General features: G+C 37.4%; 1 protein-coding gene across 1 annotated transcript in view; it reads right to left on the bottom strand.

Annotated features, from left to right (window-relative positions):
- Positions 1-19,805, bottom strand: part of LOC144198456 (protein phosphatase 1 regulatory subunit 29-like) — a 60,224-nt gene that overhangs the window by 17,253 nt on the left and 23,166 nt on the right. Inside the window, exon 4 of the mRNA XM_077719481.1 lies at positions 8,769-8,814. The gene's annotated coding sequence lies outside the window, so the exon portion shown is untranslated. The remainder of the gene's footprint in view (positions 1-8,768; positions 8,815-19,805) is intronic.

Here is a 19,805-nt window from a genome sequence, read left to right on the forward strand (position 1 = left end):
GGGGTCAATATGAGGGGGATAGGACTTTTTAATTTAGGGTAAGCACATATTTTCCAGACTCTCTGCAAATCTGCAGCTGTGAAAGCAGCATGTGGTTCAAGATGCAGCATTATTTTACAACTCACTGCTTGTAAGATATTATGGCTTTAGCGCACGTAATGCATTAACTCTGAGAGCCCAAGGCTGTTTTCAAGGTAATTTTACTGTCTTACAGTTGTTATCTTTGTCATTCTTAAAGGACAAGGCTAGAAGTAAAAAGTGTCATTTTCACCCAACAGCAGGCAACATTAATCATTCTAGGATGAAGAACGACCCGTCACAATGCAATGAGGAAATTTATCAGACCTCAAATAAATAAATAGGGAGTTGGCTCAAGCGGTACAGTACTACATTATGCAGTTCTTGACATCTGCTCACTATGAAAATGTATTGGGATTTATTTTTTTTTTACAGAAAAAGCAAAACAGAAAAGTATATTAATTGAATTACATAAGGTCCATTTTTCATTTAATTTTCACACCCGTTATTTGCTCAACTCTTACTACATATTTCACTGTTTTAGCATTTAGATGTATTATCTAGTTTTAAATGACTAATAACGACTTTTTTAAAATTCTGTAGGTTGCCAGGTACTAAAAAAATGACTAAATTCCATCCCCAGTTATTGTATAACATGATATACCCGACCAAAAAAAGTAATCAAGTCCTTCCCAGAATACAAGAGTAGATTTAATTTATAATGTCTTTGACTATATTTTAACTTAATATTACTTTTAGTTAGTTCTTCTTGATGCAGTCTTTTGCTTTCCTTCCTAGGGAAATCATTTTCCTGGTGACTCATTTTCTCCTCATTATGCTGGCATCCCCTACAATCTCTCTCCAGGAAACTTGTGACGTATTTCACGGTAGGCGGCCTCCAGTCATAAATCATCTTTTCTTTTGGATGCATCCAAGGTCACGTGATCCTCCCGCCCCCTTTTAGTTGCACAAGTCGGCACGCCATTTTTGTCATAATTCGAGATTCGACCTGACGCGTTCAAGACATTTCAATTGGGCGCGGGTATCGGATGGCCGCCCGCTACTCAATTGCTTTCTCTTGCTGACATTTGGACATCGCTTATGATTTATGATGCGTACGGTGACAATCAAGCATTAAAACTACAACATCAGGCGAAAATGTCAGATTTTGTTGTTGCATTCGGTCTGATTCCCATGGCATGCCATTTCTAAAAGCACCATTGCAGTTATAATTATTAGGAGTAATTATAATAGAGTACATACACAAGAGGTAAATACATTTACTATTAATCAGTTTTGTCACACTTTAAATAAAATCAGTATTTTCTCTTCATTTAATGCATTGCTTTATTCTGTTAAATAATATATTATATTAATAAAGAATCATACTAAAAAATAATAAGGAGAAAAAGTAATAATCTAATAAATAATCTAAGTACTATATGTGTTGCCGGGAAATTTGAGACATCTAACTTAAAATAATAATATAATATAGGAATTTTGACGTAAAAAATCAAAGCATATCCACTTAAATTCATTAAACACAGGTTTGAAACCATGCAAAATATCTTGCATTAACTCATTGGCTAACAGTAAAGACTCCTTGAAATAATATTAGCATTTCATTATCATAATCATTACTACTATTGTGTAGTGCAGAAACTACAATTACCATGATAATAACTATGTTCCCATAATGCTGATATGACATAGACAAAGTGAGTATAATTAACAACAGTAGCAATACTAACACTTGACTGTTCAAGACCATCGCCAAGGCAACAATGTCCATCTCTGGTGTCACCTGACTGTTATTACTTTTCTGAGACCAAGCTTCATTAACCTTGCTGATGATGGGGGAAACAAAAATAACCGGAAGTCGTTCTGGTCATGGCGACGAGCGTCTATAATCGCTTACCCAAGCATGCACCCATAGATACACATGCACCCAACCCTGACACATAAGGTGAGGCAACTATCCACCAGCTCACTTTCAAATTTATGTCGACACCGTCACATGGACGAAGGTGCGAGTCGGCCGTTAGCCTCTCGTCCTTCACACTGCCGTCCAGATAAAACTTCGAGAAGCTGCAAGACAGCTTGACATGCGCCGGCGGCCAAACCCACCCGGCAAGTCGGTGGCGTCACGCTTCCCCTGGCAGCTTTCACCGCACTGGATAAACAACAACATCGGGCTATAAATAGCTTCCTCACCTTGCGTTTTCCCATTAATGGCTCAGTGCCTGATTGCACTTTGAAAGGCCTGTCAGTCAAAGTTCAGGATCGATTGGGAGCACACCAAGCCATTGAATGGCGTTAAATTTGGTATATTCATGCAGCAAATGGCTACAGATAAATGGAAAAAGACGTTTAAAATTGAAAAAAATACCTTCACTTGGTTGTTAGGAACTATGTAAACTCTAAAGTTCACTCTCCATGTTTATAGTCTCCTCTTGAATGCATAAGCAATCAGATTCAGACACATTTAGAAGCCCACAGACAATTTAAACTTTCAAAACTTCCATAGAATATAAAATAACACAAATTTATCCATTGCTGCCTCCCTACTTGCTACATTACTATGATTTTGAAAACAATCACAGTAGGGGGGGAATGCTTTTTATCTTCTCCAATAATGAAAAGCTTGTGCACAGTAGTTATGCAGAGGAACAAAAATATTGACATTACAATGACTGTAATTGGGAGTGAGCAACTCTCTGATTACAATGAGGCATGACTACAATTTTCTGTTTTTTTGTTTACCATACCAAGTTTGGGTTTTTCAAACTCTGTTTCCAAGGCTAAAGAAGGCGGGAGCTGGGTGAAGGCTTACCCACTGTCTGTATTCATGGCCAAAGGGGAAAAAAATAAATAATTGCTGAATGTGCTTGTCGCTGGAGGTTTAGAAAACTTGACCTTACAGATGAAGTGGCCCTCACCTTGTTCCTGGCTAACCGCAACAGCAGCAAATAATCACAGTACTCCTTGTCCACGCAAGAACAGTTTCCCTTCCACTTTTAATGATCCTTTTATATCTATAATAGCATATATCATATTTTCTGCACTTTAACAATCACCTACTCTGAATATAGATATGTTCATTAATATGTGCTTTCCCTTATCAAATAAATCAAATTCAAACTCAACCAAAAGAATTCAAATTTCTCAAAAGTGCGCCTTATATGATGAACAATATGTAAGGATTAATATTGGTTAACTCCAACTAGTGGATATATAACAACTCCTAACCTCTACTACAATTACTACTACTCCATCTAGTACAACTATAACACAATCCCCCGCGACTACTACCACCAATATTACTACTACTATTACTGCACTTTATAATCCAGTGTGCTTTATGTAGGAAACAAATTTTAAGACAGGCCATTCATTGAAGAGGCGGATTATAGTGCGTGGAATACGGTATATACCTCCATATTCCTTAATTTTATTATTGTTATTATTGCTATTATTACTCTTGTTATTATTAATATTGTCATTCATATTATTATTGTTGTTGTTCTTGTTGTTGTTCTTGTTGTTAGTTATTATTATTGTTGTTGTTGTTCTTGTTGTTAGTTATAATAATTGTTGTTATTGTTATTATTATTGTTGTTGTTATTGTTGTTATTATTATTGTTGCAGTTATTGTTGTTGTTGTTGTTGTTGTTATTATTAATACATACAGATAGACAGTGGGTGGGCTGTGACATTTAAAGAGGTTTAATGATTTAGATCCCTGAAGTACACTGCCATTGTTAGATAAGCCCTATGAGATGGATTGGTCCAAACCCAATCACCGCATATTGACTAATGAAATGAAATGCATTGATTTGGCCACGGACTCAAACAGCACACCTCTGGGTGCATTAAAGCTGTCGGTAATTATGCGTATGCCAATTTTTGGAATCAATATTTGTTCCCTCTAACTGCAGACATCAGGAGCCACAAAGGGGCAACTCCATTTAGCTGTGCTAACCCTTCTTCGTTAGTCTTAAAGCATGTGGTGTCCATCATCCTGTCAGCAGGCAAATCAAGCAGCAACAGCATTTTGTGACATATTCCAACAAGTGTGAGCCACTCAAGTTAACTAAGCCCTCAAAGTATCTTTATAATATGTCATATGCTGAAATTGTTTATGAAATTATTCATTTCCGTATGATATAATATGGACATTTGGCAGGTATAGCGTTTAAAACTAACATTTATTCAGAAAAAAAGGGAAAAGCAACTTTCAGAATTGCATTTATCTTTTAATATATTTCCCAAATATATGTGTGTCATCAAAGGTTTTTTGTTAAAGGTTGTAATGTAATGTTGCATTTTAGTTCAAATATTTTTCTATATTTTATTCACACTTATTTTTTTACATGGGCTTATTGCGTGATTTAACATTTTGGACATATTGTTTTATTTTTCTTGTGCTTAATGTAAAAAATATCAATTGTTTTACATCTGTTTAACACATTTTTGGAATTATTTGAGTAGATTACTTATTTTATTGCTTTGTAATATTTTCGTTTTGCCTTGTTTACTTTACTTATTCTATTCTTCATTGGTTCTCTCTTATTTTACAGCTTCTGTTTTACCAATGACATCCAAAATATACCTTATCAGTACTAAACGGCCATCTTTTACACCACAAGGTTAGACAGAAGGTTTCTCTTCTCCTGGCAAATCAATAAACAAAAAAAACGAGTTTGTTTCAATCCATAGGGAAACAGATCGGGATGGCAATTATCCTCAAGCACAATGTTGTTTTGCTGTCACCTTTGAACAACAAACAGCTTGTTTTTTACTTCTCAAACAATAATGGTACACTCAAGTTGAGAAAATATACATGACGACTTTTCACTGCAACAGAAATCTTTGCCCACATTAAAGAATAACAAAAAATATAGAAGACAATCAGAAAATTGAATATCTATATGCATAAAATGCTACTGTTTTTGCAATAGCCCGAAATTGGCAACCAACAAAGACAAGTATGAATTGAAATCCTACAAAAAACTTCACTTAATCAATTTAGGGAATCTTTCTTTGAGTATTGACAAAATATACTTTAAAAATTGGCTGAACAGTTAATCAACTTTTCTTCTGGGATTGACAGACTATTTCTATTTCTTTGATTTCCTCATGGAAGAATTTAAAGAGCGCTGGCCAAACTAGCAAAGGCTAAAAAGACGAAGAAGAAGAAGAAGAAGAAGAAGAAGAAGAAGAAGAAGAAGAAGAAGAAGAAGATTAGACGTAATGAAAGACGAGTGCCACTGAAGGGTCATTGAACAAAGATGTGCCCCAGTGAAACAGCTTCAATCCATCAAACGTTGATGGCTCGACAGCCGCGTGACCTTTCCTTTTCTCGTACCTGACTCATCACCGATGGCGACGAGATGTGCCACAGAATCAGAATCTCATACATCATTTGTGCTAAATACCTTCCATAACAACATACTAATTGATGGCTACCGATCAGGCAAAAAAACTACTAAAAAAAGACGAGAATTCTGCAATACTTTGCACCACCACATACGAAAATAAAGCAAAACATGCCGAGATGTGTAAATAAAAAGACACAAATCTATTATGTATGACTTCTCCAAGTTCAGCTCATATCTGAGCAACTGAAATTTCTATTGTCAAAAATAAACAGGGTTATGTTGGAAAACAAAATAAATACTTTATAGCAGACATCTTCAAATCAGTCCTTAGGGGCAAACTCAGTGTCTTTGTCCAACTGATCCCACACAGACAGTTTACCAAAGAGGGTTCTGCTCAAACAAAGCACCATCTGACTGCAATTAACTGGTCACGCTTTTAAGACAGCTGATTTGTGGAAAATGTGTCCTCCTGTTCAGTTGGAATGAAATTTTTACAGCCCTTTTGCGGAATGGTTTGGAGACTGCTGGGTTAGAGTATGTGTAATGGAAATTTACCAGATTAGAGGTGTAACATGGGGCAGAAAAGGTGGAATTGGAGAGTGTCATTGGCCAAAAATGGAAAGGATCAAAACCATAAAAAATCCCAAAAATGGAAAGACTCAAAACCCTAAAAATTGCCAAAAATTGAAAGAATCAAAACCATAAAAATTGCCAAAAATGGAAAGAATCAAACCCATAAAAATTGCCAAAAATGGAAAGAATCAAAACCATAAAAATTGCCAAAAATGGGGAAATCATTCTGTGAGAGCTCTTAAAGACATACAACCAACTATGCATACTCATACCATTAAGAGTGTTAAAAAAGCCTGCTAAATGGGATTTTGGGATGTGGGAGGAACCCAAAGTACCCAAAGAAAATCCACATAGGCATGGGGAAAATGCAAATTGTCACATTTGCAAAACCTATGCACACATTAAAAAATAAATAAAACTACTTTCCAATCTGCATAATACTTAATCATGAAGCTGAACATTTTCTCTTCCACAAGAGTAAAAAAAAGGAAAAGATTAAAAATGACTTCACTTTCATAGAAGGAATAATAAGCAGGTGTAACAATGGAAAAATATATTAAGTTGGAAAAATTCCTTTTTGGGCAATGGCGTCAGAAAAAGTGGGCAAATCATTAAAAATGAGCGGAGGTGGCTGGCTGCACTCCTTGCGGGAGCCCATTAGAGCGGATCGGCTTTGGAGGGGAGCACTGCTCTACTCCCCGGGTGTGGTAACCCCCCATGAGACCCCCTACACAGCCACTGCATTCCAGATGATAGCATCTTTGCATTTTAACCACTCATTCAAGCTTTGAAAATTGAACACATCACAGTAGAATGTGAGCATTTTATCTTCCCCAATTACTGTTAGTCGCTCAAGTATTTCACATAAACTCAACATATTAGATGTGAGAATAAAGCTTGTCAAAATTGATGCTTTATGTTGTTAAATTAATTCAAAAAGAAAAGATTCAAATGTCTAACAAGAAAAGTTAACTGCAGAAGTGAATTTGTGTAAGAACAAAACAATACACCCCAAAATATCAAAACCATAAATTGCAAGTATTGGACGAGGGATGAGGGAAAAATTCCGAGATTATTTCTCAGGAATAAAATCATTTTATCTTCCTAAGAGCAGGATACATGGAACAATTTAAATGTTGGTGGATTTAGGCAAAAAAAAAGTTTTAACTTTGCGTCATTTTCCAAGCAGCTCTGAGTCTGATTGTTTTCTTTCTGCCTCAGAATCCCTCGTGTTTATTCTCCGTCTCTTTCAAGTCGTCCTTGGTGTATCTTATCTTTCCCAGCTCTGGGATCTCTCGCCTTTCCTCGCACTTTGTTGTCTCCATTTTAGACTCCCTAATCTCCCGCTTTACCCCCATCCATCTTTGGTATTAGCTCAAGCGTCACTCAACGCACTCAAAACCAGCTCTGCAGTTTTGTTTCCAATTTTTTTTTACACGCGGCAACTACGAAAATTCAGCACGGCTCAGCCGTCTATAATTTGACCAATATTGAGTATGAATAAATACTCCAACCTTAAGCCAGTCATAGAGCTATGATGAGAAGAATGAGCAATGAAATTGTCAGTTGTCCATTGCCAATTAACTATCCAAAAAAATCAATAATAAGTACAGCAAACCGAACTACCAAATAGAAAAAACACAAGAAAAATCTAAAAATTACAGAGCAAAATAAGAAAAGGGGGAACAACACAGCTAGTTGTCAAGTGAAAATGTTAAAAAATTTAGGAGGAAACTGGAAAAAGTGAAGTTAAAAATGACTGAAAAGTGACTAACAAAAACACAGCACCAAAAAACTATTGCTAAAATAAACTAAAATATTAAAACAAAACAAAAACTATGTAAAAAAGGGCAAAATTCAGAAAGAGGAAAATGTGAACGTACAAAAAATGAAATAACACCTAATGACTCAATTTATAACATGACAGATGAAGGAATTGCTAAATTTAAGCAACATAACGCAAATTTTTACTGCAACAGCATAATGGGAAGCAGCTTAACATATACCAATGAAATGCTATCACAAGATAATTATTAAAATTAAACAAAACCATACCAAACAACAGCACAATGCCATTTGTAAAAGTAGCAATAATTTTATATAATGCCTCAAGGACTGATAATATATTCAAGGATGATACCTGACATGTTTCTTTAATAACCTTTAGAAGGCGTTTCCCCCATCTTCGAAAATGATGATCATTGGTAATGTCATCCCTTTTGGCTTTGCTTAATTATGCGGCAGAGCGCCCTAGTTCAAGTTTCCCCCAATATTAGCACCACGCGCACATCCAATGATACACACAGACTGTTCTGTGAGCCTCCGTGGGAGTTTGATAGCTTTTCGCTTGAATAGCAGCAGTCAGTGTTTACCCGCTCTACCTCACTGCTGCTTAATTGCGGTAACGAAGGCTTGCTTTGCTCATTTTTAAGCATGAAGAAAATGACTTGAGCTTTTAATCTTACAGGGAAAAAAAGGCAAAAGTGTGATAAATTTACCTCCCTCGACCTTTTACTGCAGTTAAACTTTTTTCCCCCTAAAACAAGACAAATATGTCATTCTCTCACAGGATTTATAATTTAGTACTGTACACAATCATAACTGGGACTTTAAATTTTTAATTACTACTAAAACATCTTTCACATACATGCTAAATGTGGAAAGATAAATCCATTTAGAGTGTTTAACTAGTTTAGCCTGCATATTTTTCTCGAATGGGGGAGTAAACCGGAAAACCCGGAGAAAACCCACACAAGAATAGGAAAATTCCACATGGAACTGTGTTAGGCATCTTACCTTGTTTGAAGAACTTGACACTAGCCAATCAGGGAGTAGCAAACACCTGCAGCAGAAAGGAAAAAAAATAGAAAAGTTAAATTTGGGCAATTTTTCATTTTTTATATGTACTATATTGATTTTGCAGCACAGTTTCGCCTGTGATGTAAAGTCTTTGCTTTATTGACTTAGTTATCTCAGCTTGTTAGCGCCGGCATCTTTACGATGGCACTCTGGCCCATTGCCCAGCCGCCAACGTCCTCGGTTCCAGAATGCCGTTAAGCTAATGACAAATGGCCCGCCAGTGTTGCACATTGTATACAATCCCCTAATGAAGTGTCTCTTTTAATGTCCAAATATAGGCTTTGTCCTCAGTCCACATTTAGTGTTCGGAAATTCTCCCAGAGTAACCCCCGTGCACCCCCTTGCAGAGTCTTAATCACAATCAAAGTTATAACTGTTTACTCGGAAATGGGCATTTGAAATCACCTTAGGCAATAAATCACAGGCTGCTTCCCCAATCAAACAACTAATGGCACACCTATAAACACATATGTACTTGGTAATCAAACAAGAACAAGGCATTAGAAAATGTTATCATGGCAGATGAGCTACATGCTGTTTTATGGAGGTTCTTCCGGAACTCATACTGTGTTGACAAAACAATATATTTTTGTCTTGGAAAAAGCCATTATGGATAAATTCCTCGACTAATAATTTTGAGACATTTGAAACTAATCATGTTCTACCTTATAAATAACAATCATGTAGAATGAGCATGTTTTTGTCAGTTCAGAGATCAACGGTTCAATTCCGGGCTTCAGCTTTCCCCGTGTGGATTCCTATACCCACATGGGGTATCTCTGTGTACTCCCACATAACAAAAACATGCATGGTAGGCAGATTCAGCGCTTCCAATTTTCCTTAGATACAAGTGTATGTGTGTGTGCTGGGTGTTGTCTATAAGTGCCCTGCGGTTGGCTGACAACCAAGTCATAGTGTACCAAGCCAAGCTGGAATAGCATGTACACCCATAGACCTTGTAAGGATAAGCAGAACAGAAAATGAATGAATTCATAGTATATATACTGTTACAAAAAAATATTAGCTTGTAACACCAAGTTCACAATAACATTGTAAAATTAGCCCAGACTGGCTCACAGAGTTCTACGATTACCAACTAATTACTCTTCTACAAAGACACAAATATAAAATTATTGGAAATGGTAGGTTACGACCAACGGGCAATGCAGTCTAGGGTGTACTCTACAAACCTGACAAGGACAAGCTGTTTTGAAAATGAATGAAGGGTTGGAAATGTCTGACCTTGGATAAAACAAGCATAACAAGAAGAGCCACAACTACTTGAGTGGGTACTTGACAAGCCTGTAAAAAGTTGTAACAATCATTTATCAAGCACTGCAGTGTTTCCATGTTTAAAATGAATATGAAGCTTTCTCGTTACCACAATCATCGCGGTTCCAATATCCCTGATTAGTTGCAACATTATTTCCTAAAAATAAAATAATGCGCTGAAAATAATTCTAAGGAAATGTCAGAATAGGTTTCCCAAAGGCTAGTTAAAAACCACTAAGCCAATTGATGGTAAAATTCCACTCTCACATTTGTAGCCAATTTATCAGTCCAAGGATTGCCATACATCAAGTTTGTGAAAGAGTTACAAGACGTCCGGTCCAATTGGATCTGACTCCACTTCCATTTTAGAGCCTGAGTGTCAAAGCCAGGCCAGATGACCGGTTAACAAAAGGTCTGTCCAATAAAACGGGGAGGCTCACGAGTTCAATTTTCCTCCTACAACGGGTGCTCAAACTCAGACAGAGGCTTCTTCACATACTAGCAAAGGCTAAACTGAGCTGACAGGCAGAGCAACAACAAGAATCACTCTATGATGACACATCACCAAAATAAAAGATATGGTTTCCATGTTTTTTATGCATTATAGTATGGTTCATTTTCACATGGATTGGCATTTTATAGTGAGTTGACTCTAAACTTCCTAAATATCAGATAGGGTAATTTAACTTTTTAACAGTGGCGGACCATCAGGGCCTTCAAGACCTTCTCTGCTGACCTAAGGAGCATGAGAAAGTGAGCTTCAAGTTTTTTCCATTCAAGAAAGCAAAAAAAAAATAACTTTCCTGGGGGAATTTGTAAAAATGTATGCATGAAAGAGTTGACATCAACAGTCTCTCACTCTCACACACACACACATTCAAGGCGACAGCAGTTCATTATGTCCTTATTTGGTTTGATTCTGTAGCACCTTGCATCAAACAGTCACTTCATTAAAAGCCAACCTGGGAGGCCTTAAAGAAAAAGCACAGAGCGTATCAGGCTTGGCTGTCAGTGACCCATCGGATCAAAGGAGCCCTCATGCGAAAGGCGAGATGGCGACGGAGATTTGTTTGGAGAAAAAAAACACAAGAAAGAATAGCAATCCTCTGATGTGTTCTCCAATCCATATTTCTTCTTGGTTGCTTCCTGTTCTGTGGTTTTGAAATCCCGGAAGACCTTCATATCGCATTCTTCGCCAGCCAACCAAGGGATGAGAAAGAGAGAGAGAGAGAAAGGGACTGGATACAAAATGAATTCCCATTAAGGCAAAGAGCTTTGCGATGGTAATCAAAGATTGATCGAGAGGCGATAAAAGCGTAGGGTGCTCATCTTGATTGTTCACTTCAAGAGGGAGTGTGTAAGAAGACAAACTTTGTATGCCTTTCTTCTTTGCAGAAACAGAATGGAAACATCCATCTGTAGTTGGGATTACAGGGATTGAATGCTGAAAGGACAGATTACACAGACAAAGTGATAATAAATGTAGAGAGTGACTTATGTAGATTGAGATTTGTTTGTTTTGTTCAAATTCAATCTGAAGACGGACTTCTATTGTTATTATTTTGGGGGGTAAGAGGTACAAAAACACTCATTAAAGTTACATCTGACTGTTATCAAGGCCCATCATTGTGAATGTCACTCTGAATGCTCCCAATATGCTAATATCTTTTTTCCATTCTTTTTTATTTAACATTTGCATTTTCCATGGCCATCTGTGATTGGCTTTCATATGAGCAATGCTCCTGTTTTTTTTTTCCTGACTGGACGTGACCTGATTGTAAAAAAAATCCCAGTCTTTTGCTGTCGTTGGCTATTTGTTGCACGCCGCTAAAATTCTCAGAGCATTAATTAAAAAGGACCAGCATCAGATCTTTTTATTCTTTGTATTTTCGTCTTTTGCTGGTTCAAGTGCAAACAGATGGCGGCGGTGGGATAAAGTGTCACTTCACATTTTGGGGCAACTAATTTATTTTGAAATATATTTTTTTGGTGTTTTTTCCCATCAAGAAAATCTTGAATTCGATCCACATACCTCCTATCACTTTAAACATTTTCTCCTTTATTAAAGGCTCAAGATATGTCTGATTTGTATACTTATATACTTTCTACAACCATATTTTATAGAGTAATTTATACTAGGTACTGTCTACTACTTTCATGAAAACATGTATTTAAACTAAGCTGAAAAGTCTTGTTTTATCATCCAATATGTTGGTTTCATCTAAGAACCAAATGTGTTTTAATTTTTAAAAAAAACGTAATTGTTTCAACTTCAATGGGAGTCCGCCTTCTCATCCTACCCCCCAACAAGATAAAAAAGTTGCCAGCAAAGCATTTGAAAGGCACAAAATGCTTTCGACAGCATGATTGTGCTTCGATCGTGAAGCGATGCCGACCAACGTAAAAGCAGTGAAGTTCAGTGGGATGGTAGACCAGATGTGACCCAGTGCCCCCCATCAATTTGTGTTCATTCACCTTCATTGATTCTTCTCCTTTCATCTTCCTTGCATGGCTTTCCTCTTCCACTTGTCCTCTCCTATCACACATTTTTCCTGTCTTATGCGAGCAACACCCTGGTCTTTAATCTTTTCCTTGGTCTCTTCTCTTCTCATCTCATCACGCCCCGTTACCCACACTTCCCGCAATTTAAGTGAGGATGAAGCGAAAAGGATGCCAACGTCATAAGGCTTGGTTGGCCACTAATTTGAAACCCTACTTTAAAATTCTGACCTGATTTGAAATCCTTACTCAAGAGTTGAAGTCCAAACCTGTCCAAACCAAAGACTGAATTGCTAATTTAGTGCTTAAAAACAACTTGAAAGCCAAACTTTTAGCAAAGATTGCAGTTATTTTATTGGTGTGCAAGTAAAAAAAATGATTCTACTCTCTATTAAGTGGCGCAGTGGTCAAGTGGTTAGCACATTGGCCTCACAGTTCCTTGATTGAGGGTTCAATCCCACGTTCTGACCCTTTTGAGTGGAATTACATGTTCTTTCTGGACATGCGTGATTTTCTCTGGATACTCCAGTTTCCTCCATCTGACAAAACATGGCAGCAATTGTCTGTGTCTTTGATGACTCTGTTTTTGACAAGATTATTCAGAGAGCCATTGGAAATACATGATCAGATCCCCATGTAAGGAAATTAGTTTTCATTCTATTGTTTGGATGTAAATAAAAGGCATCTTCCTCTTCTTCTGTCTTCATTTCTAACCTGCTTCAAGATGGCGTTCTGCTTTGTCAGGAGATCATTACTTCCAGTGAATGCAATGCGGTCGATACATGCTCCCTTAGACGCGCATGCAATTTCCATTCAAAGCACATCATGCATAAAGAGGACAAGCTCACCCACACGCTGGCTTACGGGTGTTACTCTTCATTGTTCTTCAGGTAATATGCATGCCTCATTTGCATGAAACACCTGACTGCCAATCCTGGTAAACCTGAATCTTTACACGCCCTACCATGAACCGTGACAAGCAGTTCTTCACAGAACTGCTTTGACCACATTAGCATAAGAACACTATCTGTTACATATTTCATAAAACATTACTGTGGCCTGCAGGTTATATACTAACCTTGTTTAACTAAACTAAATTGGAACATATCCATTGGAAAAATCCCCAAATTCAAGCATTCATTGGTTAAAAACTTAAAAATAAAATTTGACCAATGAACTGCGGCCCAAAATCCACATTTGTGTTTATATAATTGCAAACTTAACCCTTAATTACTTCCAACTAAGTTACAAAACTTTAAAGTTACTGTTTATGATTCATATTTAACAGATGAAGCCCTATAATTGGCTGCCTGGCCACTAGCATTATAACCCGGTGGCCTTTAGAGTTTGAAATCCCACCTGACTCTTCATTTCTTCACTTTTTTTTTAATCATCTTTATTCTCCAACCCTGAGCTAAGCTGGTGATGGAAACTGGTTGCGTCCCGACGACTTCCAATTAGCAGCCCGTCCAAATAAATTAAAAGTCATCTGCCATGCCAAGCAGCCAATTAGTCAGCCTAAAAGAAGCGACCCAGTCCAAGAGCGTTGGCCTCTAGAGGAACGAGGTCATGACAGAAGGGGGGCTCACTTGGGAGTAGAAGGTTGCTTGGGGAAGAGTTCTCCTAGAGAAAATAGTGTGGCGTAATGTGTGGGAATATTTGAATAATGACCAGGATTAATTCGTCACACTGGTACTGGCCTCAAGTGGCTAAGAGCACAATCATTTAAATCCTTCTGATGTTAAAAATAATATGTTTTAGTAGTATAAATCAAACTAAGGTTTAGCTTTCGAGGCTGATTTTGTGATTTAAAATAAGATTTCAATTTTGGATTTAAAGACAGAGTTGTAGATAAAGGTTACAAGCTAAAGTTTACTGATTTTCAACAACCTAAATCCTTCTTTTGAATGCTGACCCAGGATATTAAACTGTAGACTTGACACAAACTTGACACTCCTGCTTTAACAATACTAACTAAAACACTAATCCTAGTTTGAAACATTCAATTGAGCTCTGGCCTCCAACTCTAAACATCTTTAAACCACTTTAAAACCCTAATGTGAAACACAGGAATAATATACAACCTGACTTCTAAACTAAAACATCTGATTTCAAACTCTAACATTGCCTTAATTTGAAAAAACATCTCATCTTTCGTCCAAAATCTACATGTCAAACCCTAAACTTAGTCTCTGAACACATTTCCAGTTTCAAATTCAATCCAAACCTTGAAATACTCCAAACTCTATCTTCAAAATCTAACCTGTAACCCTAAATCAAACCAATAACTTTGTTTTAACATCCCAATTTCAACACTTTCACTTCTTTCTGACGCATAGGTTTGCATGCCGTCATTTGAATGACGTGTCGTGCTGATTTTAGCACTAGTTGGACTTTGTTGCTCCACAATTTGAACATTAGACCACTGGCGTCAAAGCACACTGGAAGGAAAGCAGGCTGTGCTCGGCGCCATGGAAACCAGTATCTTGCGTAGCATCTGTCACCATGGCTACGCTTGAACCATGTTGTGAACTACTTGGAGGGCTGTTTTAATCACAAGCAACGTGAACATTTAAATGAAACAAAAAAACTAGGCAAAAGTATAAAAAAAACATATCATCTCAGTAATGGAGTTGAATCTAGTCATTATTAATAAACTGAGTCATCCAATTTGTCAAACTATTGTGTTGAAAGTTTGTTTTTCGAGAGACGGGCATGAAAAAAACGGTAAAACTTTTCCACACTTTACTTTTTAAACTTCTACTTCTTTGTCATAGTTTCCCTTTTGTCGTCGTACCTGGAATGCAACATAAGAAAGACGATGTAAAGGATGTGAATTAATGCTCTCCAAAGTAGCAGAGTCGAAATGAATAAGGAATTATCTATTTAGTGTCTCATTTAATGTGGCGGTGTTCGTGTCGTGTGTCCTCGAGGCTTGTTAATGACCAATATTAATGAAGCTCCCTATCTTGCGGTCCACACACACACGTTTTAATGGAGAAAGCATATGTCCCTGTCTGGATTTAATTGTACTGTATCTTTTTAAACACACACACACACACACACATACATTTAAAAGTACATAAAGGACCAGAGATATTCCGATGCCATGAAAAGTGTATTGGGTACTTATATTGGATAAAATTTAACTAATCTAATCTAAATCAGGATTAAAATTGTCAGAAAATGGTAAAACCAGGTTTAGCATTAAAACTACCCTTCTACAATCAACTGTAAAAATAAATATTACTGTAATATTGTATTGTTATACTGTAAAAATAGGCTCCAGCGCCGCCTATGACCCCTGTGAGGATAAGCGCTATGGTAAATTAATGCACGGCTCATAGTAGGTTGCTGTTTGGTCTGATTTTGAAATATTAGCCACAGGCTTTTTCACAGCGAAAAATTTGCTTATATCAACAATAATGTGAGAAGCTTGTCGTTAATCATTGAATAGGATCCTGGTTGAATTCCTAAATGAGCTGTTAATCAAGCTCCCCAACCCGTATGATTAACTAACGTGTGTAAATACAGGTACACCTCTGGCTTGATGAATTATTCAGAGAAAACTATTGGTTTATGGGCCTTTCGTTATCCTTTTTGTCATCTTACCAGCCTTATCTGGTCAAAGATTTATCAATTAGACATGGTTGGAGGTACACATTAGTTAGATTCTCATGCTCTTGGTTTTTTAATGAACGTCCACCGATGTTGATTTACAGGGCCTTAAATTTCCATGACAGTTTTGATGTACTTGCCTAGAATACTAATTTTAGCCTGACAAACAAGTAGCAAAACATCGAGGGTCTCAAATTCATACCTGCCAAACACCTCTTGCAGTGTGTCATTCGTAGAGTGCCAATTTGGGGTGTGAGGCCAGCTTTTCTTGCCTCATAGTGTGACAAGCCCTACACACACATCCAATTTGTTACTATATATCGACCAATAGTCTAACTCTATGACTTGTGTGACCCACACTTGACTACCACAGTTCTGCATACCCACAAACTGAGTGAAAAAAGACCCCCAAGAAACAGTATATTTGTTTTGGGTGGTGGTTACAGAAGTATCAACCATCAAAAGATGGTGTGTGTGCTCGCTGCAACAAGTTCGGTTAAATATTATCGCAAATACGTGCCTGTGTGTGTATGTCTATAAAGTGGTGGACTGCAGAGTGTGATCCATCCTGATCTCATGTGGACCGTGGGGCTTGGTAAGCTTTTCCATTGTAGCTGGCACATAACTAACACTGCGGTTTTATGGGCTTGTGTGTGTGTGTGTTTGTGTGTCTTTATCTCTTTGCCACTAGAAGAAACTGAGTCTGTGAGGTCCCAAGAGAAAGAGAAAAATAAATGAGATAAAGACTCAATGGGAAACTGCTGCAATGTATACAAAAGGCAGTAAGGTTCAGCTACCACTAAGAATCAGTAGGGTTTTTTTTTGTAATATTCTACAGCAATGCTATTGTTATCTTTGAAGACGAGTTGTACTAAGTCTTGATTAGAATTCTGTCACTATCTATGTTAAATAGGGTGAAAAATATTAGCGTAATGTGTGGTGAAGTCAGTAATCAGTGTAGTGGTGCATTCGGCTGAATTTGGCAAAAAGCAACGTGAGATCAGTTGGCCCTCAGTTAAAGTGTGAAAGTGAGTGTGGATGGTTGTCCATCTCTGTTAAGCACCGTGCAATTGACTGGGATTGATTTGATTTGGAGTAGTCCGCCTTTTGCCCTTAGTCAGATGGGATAGGCTCTAACAAGTGTTGTTGAAGAGGGTCTATGCATCTGTCTTGATACTATCAAGCCTTGCCAGCAATGTGATCCTGTCTGATTCAATGATTCATCGTGTAGTCGCATCTTGACAGCCTCAAGTGTCTAACTACTTTGTCGCCATCTGAGGAAAAAGGTGGCAGCTGTAGACGTGACCAGGTAGCAACTAGTGTCTGGTTGAATACAAGGTCAAAGTGCAAAGAGATTGTTGTAGGGAGGTCATATTTTGACATTTTGGTGAATAGTCGCTTAATTTTTTAATTAAATGAAGATAAAAAAATGTCAAGAAAAGATTCTTTTTGACAGTAATGAATGCTTTTGGTTTTCCATAAACTGATACTGAAGTGCCTTTTACGGTTTCACAACCAAAAGGTATTCCGCTACTGGTTAACACACATACAGTTCAATAACATAAGTTCAATCTTTTCTATTTCAGTCTATTGTCTCACTAGTTTCCCGGAAGATTACAATCCGAGGTATACTAGAGTCTAACCGCAAAGTCACACATTCCATTCAAAGAAAACGGAACTGAATGCAGAATTGCTGCCTATTAAAGTGCAAAACAAAAAGCGCCCCACAGCTATACTATCATAGTCAGGTGAAAACAATCCAAAATCACTTGCATTTTGCTCTTCCATTGCTGAAAACTAGCCAAATCCTTCACTCTCTCAGGGATTTTTTTTAATTGCTATGGGTTAGAACACAAAATGTTTAAAAAAATATGCATCAGACCATTTCTGTAATGCCAATAAGTATTTTGCGACATATTTCTGTGTGGTATCAACCAAAAACAAGGGCTGGTCTGTAGTATACAATAAAGGGGTATCTATCCATCAGCTCTATCTACACAGCAGCCTGGCTTCAACCAATGCACCCTAAAATAACTCAATGTCTAATGTCGCCTTGGTCTCCAGCGAACTTTCAAAATGCCATCACACATCCTGAAGTCGACATGAAGGCGAGCGAGAAGGGAAAAGGCTTGCTTGTCTTTGAAGGTGTCGCTTGAGGAGGTTGTCTAGATACCAATGGAACACACTCGGGACCCATTCAGACTGACGACGTCAAAAAGACAAAGCAGACAAAGGAAGAAGGGGGACAGGAATTGTCAAACACACAAGAGACTTACAAAGATAGAAAAGGTTGAGTTGGGACTTTAATGGACAAGGAGAACAAAAGGTAGAACCCAAGAATGAGAAGTCAAACTTGGCTTGTTTGCATGAACAATTTTTAGACTTTTAGAAATCATTGCGCAGTATTATTGAGTGAATTTTAATATGTATGGCAAGATTTTGTAAGTGTGTTGTTTCATATGGTTTCTGAAGTCAATCCAAAGCAAATATTGTAATTTTAATTATTTGAATGGTGTTCTAACTGGAGTACTGTATTAAATAATATTGGTACATCATATCATACCACATTAGAAATACATAAAATCAAATTGCACCATACTTTGAAGGAATCATTTTGGAAATGAAGTTAATAGCAACATATCATGCTCAAATTGAAGCAAATGATGCTCATGTTTCCTACTCCAATCACTTCTTAACACAATTCTAGTACCTATACGATACTATTGCAACCAAATTACAATATAGCGAATTGTACTGTACTTAACCAGAGGGCTTTTAATGTAATAAAATGGAAATGATTCATAGCATGTACCATAACGAGTCAAATTTATCTCATCACTAAAGTACTAAAATCATTTCACATCATTCTTGGGTGGAAATGTATCGTTAATAGAGTGAAATATTACCCCATCATTAATGTGTGTTATCAAGATACAGATCTAGTAACTGCTTAGTATATGGCTATCCCTTCTTTATATTCCTACCCTCATCCTTTCCTTGACCATCTTTGCACTTCTCTTTTGTCTCTGTCTTTTCCTCTTCAGTCCGGCTGCCGCATCCCTGAACCTTTTCAATAATAAAGCGGCTCATCCGTCTCTGGCACATTCCCGCAGGATTCACTCACGGGTCCGCTTTAATGAGATTAGCATGGCTAATGCCTCTGCTCGGTAGCTTGGCCTCTCGCTCCGGGACGGGGGGAGGTTGTCCCCCCCCTCCACCCCTATTTCATACAAGCCCCCACACCAATCGCAGTCAGCATTACAGCAGCACAACTAACACGACGCAGTGGAGACAGCATGGCGGCATCCATTCCCATGAGGTGGGCCTTGATTTAACTCAACGGATATTTTTGTTTGTCATATATTAATGAGAATTAGACAAATCAAGGACTAACCAAAATAGCTTGAACAAAAGAAAAATAACTTTTACACACAAATTGGTATTAATCGTAATGGCAAAAATAATGCAAATAAAGACTAATACTGTTAAATTGGGTAAGGGGTAACAATTTTTCTGTTAAAATCCCAAAAACTGCCTTGCATATGTAGTCATCAAAATACAGATACAAATAATTAAGACTTTGTA

This window comes from Stigmatopora nigra, chromosome 6 (genome assembly GCF_051989575.1).
Source record: "Stigmatopora nigra isolate UIUO_SnigA chromosome 6, RoL_Snig_1.1, whole genome shotgun sequence".
NCBI lineage: Eukaryota > Metazoa > Chordata > Actinopteri > Syngnathiformes > Syngnathidae > Stigmatopora > Stigmatopora nigra.